Source organism: Eurosta solidaginis, chromosome 2 (assembly GCF_040869045.1).
Source record: "Eurosta solidaginis isolate ZX-2024a chromosome 2, ASM4086904v1, whole genome shotgun sequence".
In the NCBI taxonomy this organism is placed as follows: domain Eukaryota; kingdom Metazoa; phylum Arthropoda; class Insecta; order Diptera; family Tephritidae; genus Eurosta; species Eurosta solidaginis.
The window spans coordinates 105,984,526-105,998,174 of NC_090320.1; the positions used below are offsets into that span (position 1 = coordinate 105,984,526).

The 13,649-nt window shown below is 39.8% G+C and overlaps 1 long non-coding RNA gene and 1 pseudogene across 1 annotated transcript in view; both read right to left on the minus strand.

The window, feature by feature from the left end:
* The window catches only part of LOC137240126 (uncharacterized), a 225,097-nt gene extending 223,479 nt beyond the window's left edge, over positions 1-1,618 (minus strand). Inside the window, exons 1-2 of the long non-coding RNA XR_010949604.1 lie at positions 1,240-1,618; positions 933-1,163 (exon numbers count right to left, since the gene is read on the minus strand). This is a non-coding gene — a long non-coding RNA (uncharacterized lncRNA). The remainder of the gene's footprint in view (positions 1-932; positions 1,164-1,239) is intronic.
* Positions 1,619-2,748: 1,130 nt separating this feature from the next.
* Positions 2,749-4,553, minus strand: LOC137241586 (armadillo repeat-containing protein 8-like; annotated as a pseudogene).
* Positions 4,554-13,649: the final 9,096 nt, after the last annotated feature.

The window sequence follows — 13,649 nt, forward strand, 5'->3', positions numbered from 1 at the left end:
TTGCGACTAAGGCGATCCACTTAGAGGCTACTAGCGACCTCAGCACCGCCGCGTTTCTAGCAGCGACAACGGGACGAACTTTGTCGGTGCGTCGAGGGCTCTCCGCTCGGAGTTCACGGCATTCCTCGTTGATGCGCGCGACCATACTCTCTCGAAATACGCCCACCAAACCCTGACATGGCATTTCATACCAGCCGCTGCTCCTCATATGGGCGGGCTGTGGGAAGCGGGAGTCAAGAGTTTCAAAACTCATTTCAAAAAGATCGCATCGGATCATAAATTTACCCTAGAGGAGTTTAGCACCCTTCTGTGTAGGATTGAATCCTGTCTCAACTCCCAACCCCTAAGCCCATCGTCAAATGACCAGTCCAACCTGGAGCCACTTACCCCCGGACACTTCCTAGTCGGGGGCCACCTACTAGCGCCACCCGAGATTGACGTCAGCGAGAATCGCTCTTCACTCGTCAATCGATGGGAAAAACTTAAGGCGCTGCATCAAACCTTCTGCAAACGGTGGAAAACGGAGTATCTCGCCGAATAACCGAGTTCGAGTCGTCGAACTGGATACGGCAAGGGGACAAACCACCAGACCAATCACGAAATTGGTCCTACTAACACCCTCCAGTGAGGGTGAGGGAGACTTTTAACTCCCACCCGTTATAACAACCCGCTTCACCCAGCTCTCGTTCACCCCGAACGAGGCCAAAAACCCGCTTAACCCAGCTCTCGTTCACCCCGAACGAGGCCAACAAACCGCTTAACCCCGCTATCGTTCACCTCGAACGAGGCCAAAAGAACCCTACCGCAGATCCATTATCTGCCACAGAACACCGGTGAATCAATAACTACAATTAATGTAATTATATTGTTATTTGCTATATTTACCTATGTTAAGTGTATCTAAATAAATAAAAATACAAAAAACCACATACCACTTTCACCTTCGATAAGTATCACGGCTGAACCCACATCATCTGTCTCCACAGCCAACGTTCAATGCGCACGATCCATGGAAGTTGTTACACCTTTTCGATAACCTTTGATTTGTGGCGTTATAGTAAATGCTGTTTAAACGACCAAAAAATCGCCATCGATGTCGGAGAATTCTGAGAAAGGCAGGTGCTTACGCTGCTTCTGAGAGTTACTTGAAATCAAGCGATGCGCTATAACGGAAACGGTTGGAACTGTTAATTTAAAAGTAAATTCTATTACATGCAGCTGGTCAAAGTGCTCGCATACCTGTAACAAGGGCTCGTTCACCACGTAATTCACTTCTTCAGGATTTCCTTCAGCTGGCCTCAACATTTTTCATCATATTCGATTCGCTTAGACGCGCATACGTTTCCATAGACCACGAGTCCTTCCTATGCACCAGATTGGAAATTGCGTGAACCACGCCCCCCTGCATGAAGCAAAATTCGGCCAAGTACTTCATGATCTTGTTATCCATTATTATATAGTCAGCATGCTCGGCCTCAACTGCAATGTTGCCAATAATACATCATGCCTGTTCTTTACTTCCTGCTGATTGTTGAGACTCTAATAACTTATTTATAGCTTCGAGTATTTGTGACGCATGCGTATTCATTGCCCACTCAGCATTTAGATGATTAAATTTTCAATTTCCCTACATATAAATACAATTTGATTACTCTTTCTGACTAAATAATGAGTTAACATACAATTGAACAAAAGAAATAATCAAATATGAATACTTTTGATGATCAAAAACTGAAGATCATTTCTCGATCACTTTTTGGAATCATTTTTGAAGTCCTTTGATGATTAAATTTTAATATTTCATAAAAACCAACAAAAAAATAATCAAATATGCTTACCTTTGATGATCAAAAACTGAATATAGTTTTTCAATCACATTTTGGAATCATATTTGAATCAAATGTCTTTACTTTAGGTGATCACAAATTTATAATCATTTTTATTCAGCTTTCTGATTCTTTTCTGACTATATTTGCTGTGTTGAGTTTTATACTTGTTAAAATTTTACTTGTCATTGAAAATCTTACTTTTTTCACATACACACATTTTTTCAATCATGAAGTTCAGAAAAAATATGTATATACAATTTTTATTATTAAGACATTATTCAAGAAAATTTAATGCAAATGCTGCTCGTGCCCGAAGATTTCCCCAACCATTTCTCCACCTTCGGCTTCCCAGAAAATACATAAGTAGTTGAACAATACAAAAGTTGTGAGCTATTTGACCAAGTAAGTGAAACTCTCTTGACATATGTACCTGGATATGTCTTCAACATCCCGTACCGTATCGTATTTTAAGATATTGACGATCATAGCTGATGTTGGATGTTGTAGTCGCAGGTGTATATCGGTCAAGTTTGTTTGCGAGTGACTTGTGGTTCAAATAGCTCACTTCCGCATGCTTTCTTCCTCTGATGAAATAAGATTATTATGTAGTAGCTTATTTTGAATGAGATATGAAGAATAAATGCATCATAATCGCATTCAAAAATGATTCAAAAATATCAACCAAAACGATTGAAATATGTTCACGAATATGATCAGAAAATGACTGTGAGAAGTAGTCAAATATTACTCTAAAACAATTAAAGCTCAATTTTACAATGATATCAAATATGAATAAAAAGCGTTTCAAAATATGAATCATAAATGATTATTTAAGAATAATCACATTTATGGTACATTTTTCTCCCGACGATACATTAATTTTCGAACAGAAAATGCTTTTAAATGTGAACGTTTTCAATCATCTTGGGCTGTGATATTTAAATATTTTTTGATCAAAATTTTCAAAAAATGCTGGCTGGGTTATTATTTCAACATGCTGAGTTTTACTCAGTAGGTTTTTTTAATAGCCCTCATGTTTTCATCACAATCTTGGTATCGGTATCAGTTAGCAATTCCGAGATACGGTTGGTTCCTAATGTATTTCTAGTATCGGTTTTTACAAATAATTCAGACTGAAACGAAATATTCATTAAAGCCCATACGCTATTCAATCTAAGTGAGGGATCATCATGCAATGCACTGGCATAATTTATCAATAATACCAGCATTTATAATAGGTTCCCTAGATGGTGCAAACTCTAGCAGACGATTGCATTAGCTGAAGTAATGGATATCGAAGTTTCAGTTGCAAATATTTCCATTAAAGGCTCCCAAATTGTATAATCTTGAAAGGTGGTACGTATCTGCTGTACAGATCTTGATAATGCATGCGGGCATCTAATCGAAACTAGTGGGACCTGTGTATTATTATCCTTTAGGCTATTTAATATAGCGTCTAGTAAGCCATTCGTATCCATTAAACGTTTAAAAATCGCCTCATAATTTGCACCCAACGGCGCAAAGCAACACAGAGCGGCTTGTTTAACTGACGGGTCTTCACTTTGTAGTAAATACGATAAAGACTTTAGCAAATGATCTGTTAAGGCCGCGGTGCGCTGTAATTCTGAATCAACCACTATTAGATAAGCAAGCGTCTCTGAAGCAGAAGCTCAGAATCAGAATTGATCAGAATTTTCCGCGCATAGTCTCGCTAAAGTGGGCAAAGCTTTTGCGATATTCTATTCTGTTGATGGTAGAGTACCCGACCTATAAACATAAGTTAAGCATCTAGCCGCAGTCAATTGTATTTCTGGACAAAAAATCTCGACATTAACGAATTTATGCTATCTGGCAGGGACCTGCCCTGAAAGCTTGTGACATACATAGGCAACGTAACGCCGGTATTTTTATATCTTCATCATCATAGCTAATAATTCGAGCTAAAGTGTGCACAAAAAAAAAAAATGTTTCAGCACATCTGCATCTTCCGGAAAATATAATAGCAGATAATGCCGAATGACGCCAATGTAATGCCATTGGCAATCGTTGAAAATGGTGCCAGATATTTAGCCTGCGAACCCAACTAATGAGAATCAGTGGCAAAAGTATGATAAGCATGCACAATCGTACATCCACAGACTCGTCTACGTAATAATCGGCCACTGATTTTATGTTTGAGGCTACGAATACCACCTAGACACAGCAACAGCCCAAATGGTAGATTAACAGGAAGGTGTTCACGATATTACCAATGTATGGCGCAAATTTTCGAAAGAAGGAAGGACCATCCACCATTGCATGCTCGGCAACGCTGGGACAATTCATGCTTGGCACCCTTTTACGCCGGCACAGTTCATATTCTGCTTTCTCGAGTTGATGTATAAACCGATAGTAACTGAACCTATGGTGGCTGTTAAGTAACCAGCATTTCGGAAGGCATGCGGCATCGCTAAACTACCAATAGGTACCTAATAAGCCCGTCAGCAGATGAATTAGTGTCTCCGAATCGGTTGTTGGATGCTTGGTTTGTCGCTGACAAAATTGTCGCCAATAAATGTCGGATTGGTGACCATTTTTGCTCATCATAAAATTTTTTGGTCAATGTACGATAACGATCTATGAAATAGGTTTTGATGTATACTTTGTTTGCGGCCAGCTCAGATTAGTATTTTAGCTTTATATTTTTACTATATGTAAATGGACTGCAATCTGCAACGAGAAGAAAAAAATATGGTATTAGTCGAGCTACAAGTAAATACGAAAAAATCCACGTTTCCTGGAAATGTGTGTATACTCACTCCCATGAATGAATGGCATTTTGAATGAACGAAACAAGGTTGCCACTCGATGACATTTGCTTTTTTCGGTTATTACGCAGTAAGCACATTGCACGCGATCCAAAGGGTATCACAACTCAGATCCAACACTCCCGAGTGTTAGTCCGTGAACAAAATCAGAATACATATATATAATCGCGAAAATATAGACCTAGATAAGAAGGCGCGCTCTGGTTTGTTTATCATGGGCTTCCTTTTATCAAAAACAAAGAAACATTAAGAAAAATAAGCAAAATAATTATTTTCCTTAAATCAGTTTGCCATTATTATTTTCATTTGGAAAAGTTAAGCCTTCCTCTCAACTCCAACTTAGCTTAGACTGTTTCGTGAACTATAAAGAAATAACTTCGAATTATATAAGACCGTAAAATTTCCAAGCCTTTCAACGTTGTTTAGTAGCGTAAACTTAACGGTGGAAGAGCTAATGGGAGATTAAAATACAATTTTTAAGATTGATAAAGTAATTAAAGGAAAGCCCAAAACCAAAAAAATGAAAATTTCCAGAAATAATTATCAGCGTTGAGGTCGCGTCAGAACTCATGTCGTGAAAGTGCTCGAGGACACAAATGCCATAGATACTACTAACAAGGGAGAAATTAAAATTTTTAGAAAAGACTATAAATTTTATGTCGCTTTAGAACTCAGACGCGAGTTTTCCCTAAATACTTTCATGACATGACCATTATGTATCATTACACTGCAATGGGCAGCACCGCACAGCTGTCTCATTCCAATGATTGGAAGAGTGAGCAGCTGACAGCTCTACAAATTACCACACTCGATAGTGTAGGCTATCCCCGCCAGGGTGTGTTGAAATCAACAAACACACCACAATTTGTGATTCTCACACAACATGGCCCAAATCAACACAAAGAGTGTTCCCAGACAGCGAATAAAGGCCTCTTTACATCTGTCGCACATTTTTATCTGCACGACATCATTTGACTAGTCATTTTACAGTCATTCATAGGTGATACTCATAGTCACATTTGCATGGGCGTGGGTAAGTTCTGTGACCAAAATTTTTGTAGGGCAATTACAAGGAGCCGTGACAACACACGGGTTTACCGTGATATACCGTATATTATCGCGTATTGCCTGCCTTAGGCAAACACCAAAAAGATATAGTTTGCCCTAATATTTAATAATTCTTAATTTTACTATTGGTGGCTTTCAATATCAGAATTTTCATTCTGATGAAACTATTTTCAAAACGAAAGATAATTTTTGGCGTATGTCAATCAAAGTTTACTCGACCTAACAGACGAAAGAACGTGTATTACGGGAGTCCCTGTCGTGAAGACTTACCTCCGGTGTAAAACACAGATCAATGTCCGTTGATCTTCGGCCCAACAAGTTGGTACCAATTCGGTGAGCTGGGGTGTTCAAGTCAACCAGCCTTGGTTTGGCCGAGGAGGACTATCCATCCTCCTCTTCCATTTTCGGGTAATGGCACCCGGTTGCACGGCAACTCCACCGCGAGTTCCGTGCTTGCCTCAAGGTCCCTCTTTCATTGATTTTGATATCTCGATATCTGGTTAACAAGTTAACCAGATTGAGATATTGTGTTTTGTCGCAATTTAGGAATGTGACCAACCTTTTCTGTCCTGCAGTGTTACAACAATGTATAAATACATTGTTAACGACGGAGCTTGGTTTTGCTTAGATATTGCTTAAAGGGCCGCACTACGTTGACAAACAAAGTGACCTTGGCATCCAATTATGCTCCGTCTTAAAACACCATCACAATTTAAATCAAGGGATGTGACCAACCTTTTCCGCACACAGACCTGTGAGTGCCGAGTGCCCGCCTCAACAATGCCCCTCGACATCGCTTGAGGCCACACTACGTTGACAAACATTGTGTGCCATATTGTCTACTATTGGCTTCCATTTTCGCTACTAATTTCGCTCCAATTTCCACTCAATTACACAACAATTATGCACCCATTTGCCTCCAAATACACTCCTACCACAATTAAGGGATGTGGCCAACCTTTTCCGCTCACAGACCTGTAAGTACCGAGTACCTGCCCCAGCAACATCTTTGCATTGCAGTCGGCCACACTGCAGTGATTTGACAACGTCAAATCTTGCCACATATAGGATGTGGCCATCCACACAGCGAACGCCTCCTATTCGCTTACGCAGTCTAAAGCAGCCTCAAACATCTCAAAGGACGAGATGAGCACCGGCCCACTCGTACAATTATCGATTGTTTTTTGGCTGACGATAGACATGCGTTCTTACACCATCTTTCGTCAACTTTTTTCAGCATTTTGTCACAATTTAAGGGATGTGACCAACCTATCATCTGCCCCTCATGGTCAGCTTCTCAATGAAATTGGGACTGCCGTGGCAAGCATGAGACCGAATTCCCTTGGGTCAAGGGTCCCCAAGGGAAAGCAAGTCTACTCAAAGCGTGTGTCATAAGTGAACTCTATTTGAAACCACAGCCACCGCGATGCTCCCACAAGGGGGCCATCCCAGGACAGGAGGTGAGACCTGAGTACAAAGCATCGTTCGATGCAGTGCACCAGATCACACTGGCTTCTCCTGCTCCCGCGGTAGCACTTTTTATAAAGACCTTGCCAAGGGTCCCACAGGGTGATACACCGCGTCCACCCTGCTACCTTTCGAGTAAAACACCTTACTCATGGATTGGGTACCCATGGTATTATGGTCGCCTTTTACGACCGGTATACCTACCGTGGGCATATTCTAACCCCTAACAGTGGGTTCAACCACTACACGTCACTACATCGGCAGAATAACTTAACCAGATTATTCATCCCAAATAAACCCTTAACCCGAGTACGCCAAACACAAGCTGGACCAATTAAGCTTCTACTCTCCGCTCATACGCCACCCAGCCCCCTTAAAATGCAAAACAAATAATAACAAGTTCCCGTTCCAGAATGACGGGTTTCTCGGTCAAACGCAACAAGACGGAGCAACGCGTTGACTCCTTCACCGTCTCCTGCCGGTTGTGCCAGAAGAATCACGGCATTCGACTATGCCCGCTGTACAGGGGAATGTCGGCAGAAGAACGCCTCCGGACCGTCCTTATACACCGGCACTGCCCCAATTGCCTATCGCCGTTCCATCGGTTAGAGATATGCCCTAGCAGCGACCGTTGCCACCGCTGCCGTGAACCACACCACACCACACTTCACATGGAGGACGAGCAAGCACGGCCACGCCCGATCCCTTGCGAAGAGCGCGACGACGACGAAAGCGCCGACGAGGTGCTATCGATCAACCTCACCGAGGACACACGATCGTGGGCCCAACAGGTCAAAGAGGAGGAGAAGGAGATGGAGGAGTTCACGAGAAGTGCAACCGCCTTAGCCATCGCCCCAACGGCCAGTGGAGAAGCACGATCCTTCCGACCACTGCTTCAGCATGAGAGGCAGAAGGCAATCCAGCACCAGGCAAGCAATCAGAGACACATGGAACACGGGGATGGCGCGAAGACACGTCCTTTCCGTCCATCGCACCGCAATGCCAGTGGGCGCCGGGGCGGCGCGGAGCCGCGTCCGTTCCGCTCGACCCGACGCTCCACTGGCAGAGCGGCCCCGTATCAACCATGCAAAGAGGGTACCATCACCACTGTCGTTCCACATCAGGCGCACCCCACCGGCTTCAGGACAGGGCGCTTACGGGAAACCCACAGCGCGATGACGATCACCCGAGCATTTATCGTTATCGCTCCTACAGCGATCATACGAATAGAGGCAGGGGGGCGCCTCCATCTGGTGCGCGCACTCATTGATCCCTGCGCGCCGACGTCCGTGATAGATGCGCATCTGGCCAACGACCTCCAACTCGAACGGCTTATTACGGCCAGAACTACGAAGTGCACACTAGTGTTGCGCGGGAAATATGGGGTAAAAAATCGCAACACGACTCAGGCAACGGTGGTAGCACGGCATACGCGTCTCAACCCAACCGCGATGATTGACTCCTCGGTCGCCGCACCATTTCAGTCGCAGACCTGACGTTCTATCGATCTGCGTCGGTTCTATTAACACTCGGGGCCGACGTGTACGCCACCATTATGGTTAGTGGCACAGCCCCAGCAAAGGTCAATGGGCTCCTCACGCAGCCGACGATCTTCGGATTGGTCGTTTTAGGAGCGTTCCAGCCATAACGTCCAGCCTTTATATAATACATAACAATTACACATAGAGAGAGAAAAAAAAATACATCCAATTAACCAGGTGCATTAAAAACCAAGCAACCCCACGTACATGACCACCAACGTTTTTCTCTTTCATCCACAGTTCAGCGAGGCTGCATTACTGCGAGCACGGATGTCCGCCGGAGATCGTACTTACGATACAACCATACCTACATATCATATTTTTAATTTATTTAGTTTATCCTGCCTTGGGAAGGTTGCTGGTGCACCCATCGCGTTTCAACTTGTTCGCCCCAAGGGGGCCGGCATGTTTAGGCCACCAGCCTAAATATTTCGGACCACCCTAACACGCACATTAGTTATTTTATTAGTATTACCGGTAACGGCTAACACCAGCCGAAAGCTAACTTTGAAGGGGAAAAACTCAACGAAAGTTAGCTATCGGCAGGTGCCGCGGACTTGTTCGCGGTCTTGGCCTTTCTTTTTTTATTTTGGAACGTTCACGAGCCAGCAGCTAGCCCCAGGTGAGTAATACAAACCAACCATTTTCCAGTTTTTCGACTTATAATTAATTTTGCCGATTAGTCAAGTGTAATTTTTGAGCTTTGAATTGCCAAGTGTAAATTTCTTATATTTAACCATTTGCACTTGCATTAAGATTGCAAGTAATTAATTTGATAAATTCGAATTGTCAGAGTGTATAGTGAAGTGTGCATTTAATTAACTCTTTCCCTTCACCAGTATATCTTTCTGGTTGAAGTCTAAGTAATTAAACACTTTGGAACATTGAATTTACAATTCGTTTGTGAAATAATTCTTCTATTCAATAACAAATACAGAATTAAATTGTTTATAACGTGAAATAAATTTGTTGTTGCTCGTTACTAATTCTTCCTTTTTTATTTCTTTTATTTGCGTGCGATCGCGCCCCACGACACGGGTGCCACATTTCCCCCGCAAACAGCTATCGAACGCTACTCATCAGCGTTGGTCAGCCAAATAATTTGTTGCTCAATTCATTTTTTCTTTACTGGCAATCCTGCCAGCCTGATCTTCAATTAGCTGAAAATTTGCTCATAAGCAAAATTAGCTAGATCTTGCTGAACAGAGATCCTGCCATCTCACAAACAGTTCGGTAACTGCCAAAATTTTAAAGACAGGACTAAAGGTACTGCCAAACTAAAGATAAAAATTAAGTAGTCCTGAACGAAACAGGATACAAAGGAAGGAGACATTTTTGCGCTACAAAGAGGATTCCAAGAAAATTGCTAACATCATCAATTAAGAGGAGCTGAGCAAATTAATATCGAAAATATTCAACATCAGTTATAAAGACTTGAGCAATTTAAAATCGAAAATATTACATCATCAGTTATGAAGATTGGAGCAAATCAAAATCGAAGTTAAACAACATTCTGATCGGCAATAAGGATGACTGACCAAATAAACGCATAAGCGAAATGGAATAAACAACATTCCGATCGGCAATAAGGAGAATTGACCAAATAAAAGCATAAAGCGAGGTGGAATAAGAATAAAATAAATATAAAATATAAAGCAAACGAGGTGGAATAAAGAAATCTTCAGCAACAGCAAAAATCAGCAGCAAACACTATCCATACTGATAAGGAGTTATAAATGTTTAACTATAACAAAAATATTTAGAATCAATTGAGCGGCCTCAGGGACGCTTCGTTTTTGCTTAGGAAATTTTTTTTATCTGCATTTTAAATTAGAATAAATTTTGTCACAATAGCACTAGCTTAATAGAAAAATCTTGAAAAAAAAAAACAACATAAATACAAATTCTCAAATAAGTTGTTGGAAAAAAAAATTTTTTTTCTCATTGTCATAGAAAAATACCTAGAAATATTCATATGCGGAGTAAATTGGAATTTCGGAAAATATTTTAAACACCCCATTGAGTGGGAAGACAAAGTAATTTTAGACGCAGGAACAGTAGATTACGAAAAGGAATTAAAATGGTTAAAACCAATTTGAAAAAAGATAGGCATGAATAGCGAACCCACAATTGAGGATGTAAAAAATCCCACAACCAGGAAAGTAGAAACCGTGAGATTGATTCGAATGGTATTCCCGAGAGAGCTTAAAATTAAATTATAATAGCGTTGGAATTTTTTTGGCTATAAATAAATAAAAATATTTTTAAAAGAAAATAAATTATACTAGTAAATTATAAAATTTTAGGGAAGGAAAACTCGGAATCAACGGAAAATAGAGTAGTAAAATATGAACCACCAACCGAAATAGATATGAAAAATTTGTCAAACGTCCCAGATATTTGGTTAGAAGGTTTAATCTGCGTAATCGGGCTATTGATCACTGCAATAGCCATGAAACTCAAAAGTTATATGAAATTTAAATATAGGCAATTAAAACCCGTTCAAGCTCGTATCTAAGGAATCCTATTGTTAAACTTAAACCCAACTATTTTAAAAATAAACTCAAAGCTGAGGAAGAGCAATAAACAATCCAAGTATATCTCAAATAGTAGATCTCAAAATGTCACAATTGACAGTAAAGGCACCCCTGCCTAAAGTGAAAAGCAAATCAAGAATTTGCATAATTCACATTAAAAACCGCAGTAGTTCCTATGGAAGTTATCAAAATAACATCCTTAAAGGCTGTCAAGGAAGAAGATTTATACCACAGCCCCGATAAAATTCATGTCAGTGGATATATGCAAAATACAAAAACTTTAAAACCAGCCCATAACAACAGCAAGAATGAAGAAAAGTCACAAAGAGAACCTTAAAAATATATGTGAAGCTCTATATAAATTTCCAATAAAAGACTAGTCGCGCTCATTTTCATCTTAGGATAGAAAAATGTTAGCGTAGAAAAATCATAAAGCAACCAGATTGTTGAGGCAGTTATTCACTTAGCACAATATTCGACCAGGCATAAAAGAAAGGCCGGCAACTCAGGACTTGAAATTTATAAGGAAAAATTAATTGAATATTTACTGCAGTAGCAAGTTTAAAATAATAAATGATAACCAGGTTCTCAAGATCAACTAATTGCACAAACCCAAGAGGTTGTGCAAGTGACAAAAATAATTTTTCATAAAAGTCATGACGATTCTGTCTTGTTGGTCGCCGCAGAAATCGCATGACAAATAAGATCAAAATAACTGCTGGAAAAATAAGAAAAATAAATTAAAAGATAGAATAATTTTTGCATCCACTGTACCTTCCTGTCACTAACCAGCTAAACTTCTACCGCTAACATAAACTACCTTGCTTTTCCGTCAATCACAGACCCTAAATTTCTGCATAATTAGTGACATATTTCATATTATAAATTCCCGTACAATTAACTACAGATTTTTTTTGTACTAAGTTTAATGTAACCCTAATAAAATGAAATAACAATGAAAAGCTGTTATTTAATAGAAATAATTAAAGTTAGAAATAGAAAAAGAAAAAATAAATGTAAGTATGAGATGCTTCAGTTAGGAAACCTAGTTTTTAGAGAGGTAATAATTTTAGGAAAAATATTTTTACTTTAGCCACAGGTAGAATAAGAAATACTAATAGGAAAATATCTTGCATTCTAAATAGATTAGAAAATGGAAATAGGAAACATTTCTTTACATGAAATAGGAAACATTTCTTTCTACTTTTAACCTACCTACAAAATAAGGAAATATTAGTCCATAAGAATAGGCTTACCCAATATAAAATATGCCAATGACTCACAATAATTTAACAACAAAAAAAAAAAAGCAGTATCAACAATAGCATTACAATTTACTCGTCAAAAAACAAAAAAAAACAATTCATATTGGTATCCAGTTACCATTAATTCACATGCCGATTTTTAAATGAGTCGGCGCTCTTAAGGGTCGGCTGTGTAAAAAAAAATATTCATTATAGTAAATTCACAAAAAAAAAAATAGCAAAAGTCAGCTTATTATGAAAAAGCGAGAATCAGCATAACGGGCACTGTATGTAAAGCAAATGCAAACGAATAAAAACAAAAAAGAGAAAACACATAAACTCATAATATCAAGTTACCAGTATGACATAATTAATAATTACAATTAAATTCAAAAAAATATCTCTTGGTAACACCAAGCAAGTTGACTGGGTCATTCAACGATAAATTAAACAACACCGCACACTTATCACAGTGACATTGGAGTGACTGTCTATAGTTAAGCATGAAATTATATACGCTCACTTAAAAGGCCGATGGTGTAGTATTGCGTGGAATTCACCTCACTTCAAACACGCTTAACATTACAAACATTCGTTCATTGACCCAGATAACTACCATGAGTTCATTCGCGTTTGCCAAGTCGCCCAATGTATTAATGCGTCATACCAAACTGCTCAAGCAGGAATCATATTGACATTATGTTGGTCAATATAATAATTCGCTGATAAAGCATTCCTCACTATTGAGTCATACACCTCTAGTATGTAAATATTAATGTAAGTATGTATATATGTATAGGTTAAGAACTTTTGTATAAATAATAATGAATGTCGTCAATAAAGACAATTAACAAATTGCTATCCAACGCTACTCATCAGCGTTGGTCAGCCAAATCATTTGTTGTTCAAGTCATCTCTTCTTTACAAAAGCTCGAGCGATTAGATGATTGTATCTTGATTCCATTACTTTCGGCATTGACAACACGTTGGTATATATTGAGGGCTTGCTGCATTCGATGGCCTCGATTACATTGCTGTATGGGAGGACCTCAATCTCGCTGATGAGTCGATTAACCTCTTCCTTACTTAAGAGGCTGGAGTTTACCACGCCAGCTTTGGCCATATGCCAAGCGCGGACGAGCTCGTGAATGTCTTA